This window comes from Buceros rhinoceros, unplaced genomic scaffold (assembly GCF_000710305.1).
Source record: "Buceros rhinoceros silvestris isolate BGI_N320 unplaced genomic scaffold, ASM71030v1 scaffold21776, whole genome shotgun sequence".
Lineage (NCBI taxonomy): Eukaryota > Metazoa > Chordata > Aves > Bucerotiformes > Bucerotidae > Buceros > Buceros rhinoceros.
The window spans coordinates 7,662-10,194 of record NW_010417224.1 but is presented as its reverse complement, the minus strand read 5'-3'; positions in this window follow the sequence as shown (position 1 = coordinate 10,194).

The following is a 2,533-nucleotide window of genomic DNA, read 5'->3' as shown; positions in this document are numbered from 1 at the left end:
TGGTGTAAGCGACTGGAATTGCTTTGTGTTGCAGCAATACGCTCAATAAAGAAGATGGCAGAGGAATTCCCGGACCTCAGACCGTTACGTCCACAGCTTTCAGATTACTTCCAGTTCACCCAGTCTCTTCCACCTAGCCCACATCTCTCCACTTGGGACCTCACAGCTCATGAGATAATGAGCATCCGGCCACAAAATCCACCGGGACGTGACCTAGAACTATGCACTGGACCACACAGCTAAGGCAGTGGAGGACGAAAGCCCATCGGCTGACAAACCTCACCGGCTGCTTTGCAAGATGACGATCTCCCCACACCCTCCCCTCACTGGCCTCATCCCCACAAGCGTTTCAGGCCACCCACCACCTTGCTGAGGCTCACAACTAAGACTGGCCGAGAAGGAGATGACAAAGCAGCTCTCAATTTATTCAGATGGAGAACCCCAACAAAGCCCAGGGATGCAGAGCTGGCTCAAGGCTCAGGCAAACTTTGCTGCCTTGGGGCCAGAGAAGAGTGAGTCCCATCACCCTTGGGATGGAGAGGAAGGGAGGGAGAACCTGTCGCGCTCTCCCTCACATCTGCTACCACGCACTCCTCAGCAGCTGCCACTCTGCTTTTCCAGCACTTGGGCAAGGGCAAGGGCAAAGGCAAAGCCGGCGCTCCTCGCAGCTCCTCAGCCATCGCCACCGCCGCCTGGCGGTCAAGGCAACGGCTTCTTCCTCCTGTGGCTAGAGCTGGCCCTGGGCAGAAGGATCCCGAGCAGGGAGGAAGCAGTGAGATAGCGCACTGCGAAAAGGAGAAAGGAGCTTGACTTTAGAGAAGGCAACAGCTTTTTAGGAAAGATGCAACCAAGTTTGAGTGCCCAGAGAGGAAGACGTTGCAGATCTCGAGAGAGCTGGGTCGAGTCTGTGGTACTCTCCTCCTGTGGCTAGAGCTGGCCCTGGGCAGAAGGATCCCGAGCAGGGAGGAAGCAGTGAGATAGCGCACTGCGAAAAGGAGAAAGGAGCTTGACTTTAGAGAAGGCAACAGCTTTTTAGGAAAGATGCAACCAAGTTTGAGTGCCCAGAGAGGAAGACGTTGCAGATCTCGAGAGAGCTGGGTCGAGTCTGTGGTACTCGTCAGCCGTGCCAAAACCCAAATGAAATGAGCCCAAGCTGGGAACAACACCCTTCCAGCACTGCACCGAGGAGGACGGGACAGTTCAAATACAGGGCAACACACACCGGAGCGACGAGGCAGGTCTCCAGCGTGGCACAGAGTGTCCCACACAGGTGCCCAGACGTTCCGGACAGGGACGCAGTAAGGCCTGGAGAAGACGTGGGGACAGCCCAGGCCCTTTTCCCACTAACACGAAGGTTCTGCAGTGCAGCCTCCAGCAAGCAGCCCCGCTCCACGCTGCGTGGCGTCCCCAAACTTCACTCAGCACTATCTGTGATCTCCGCACAGTGAGACAGCAGGACAGAAGGTCCTTGGGGAGGCTGCCAGCAGCTGGGGAGCTCTGCAGAGAAACAGCGCCCATCCCTCGCAGCAACTGGGCTTTTGTATCTTTATTTTGTCCAAGATATCGCCTAGACATTCTGTTCATGTCCGGAACTAACGCCTGTGTTGCCCTGATTTCTGTCTGTGCCTTTGGCAAACGTCTTTCCGACCTCAAGCGCTGTAACTGGTGGTTGAAAACCCTCAAAGCAGCTGCAAAGCACTTCAAGGTCAGGGCCCCCGAGCTGCTTCTCTGGGTCTGCGGTGGAACCAGGGTCTGGTGCAGAGCAAAGCTGTTCTGTGCTGCCACCTGTCGCTGCCAGAGCCCTGTCCCTGCAGCGCTGAGCGGACCAGCCCGCGCCTCCAGGAATCCTGCCGTGCAGAGGGGCAGAACGCAGCCTGCAGCCCGCTTCAAAGGTGGGGTTTGGGCTCAAGAGGGCAAAAAAAAAATCCCTAATTAAAAAAAAAAATAGTCATAATCTTAAAGGAATGTTTGTTAAACGCACACAAAAAAACTGTATTAATAAAAAAAGTGGGAAAATAAACGTAGGCAAAGGTGAGCATTCAGATGTGGGAATGGAAATGACCTGACCGAGTCCTCAGACACGACCGTGCCAAGGTGCAAAGCAGTGGAAGGGACTTTCACAGGAGACAGACCCGGAACCCCGCAGTACCTCCTGTGGTCTCTGCTCCTCTCGGCTCTCCCCGGGGCTCGCTCACAAAGCAGTGGCCAAAGACTCCCGCGATTTGCCCACAGCCTTTGCAAGCCTCAGGGTCAGAACGCGCCACGCATCGCTCCCAACCCTGAACCGAGGAACTGGCGCCCAGGACCAGCACACGGAGCAGTTACTGAACATGAACACATGAACCTGTACTTGTGGGAGTCACTGATATCCAAAAAATGTTGGAAGTTCAGCCCCGGAACCACATCTGCACAGCCCTGAGCCAAATGACAACAGTCCAGCACCTTCTCCGCACAACGCGACGGTGTCTCATGGCCACGTCTAGGTTAACCCCCGCCACTGCAGGGCGGGGAAGCCAGGCTGGCTGTTTTCTAG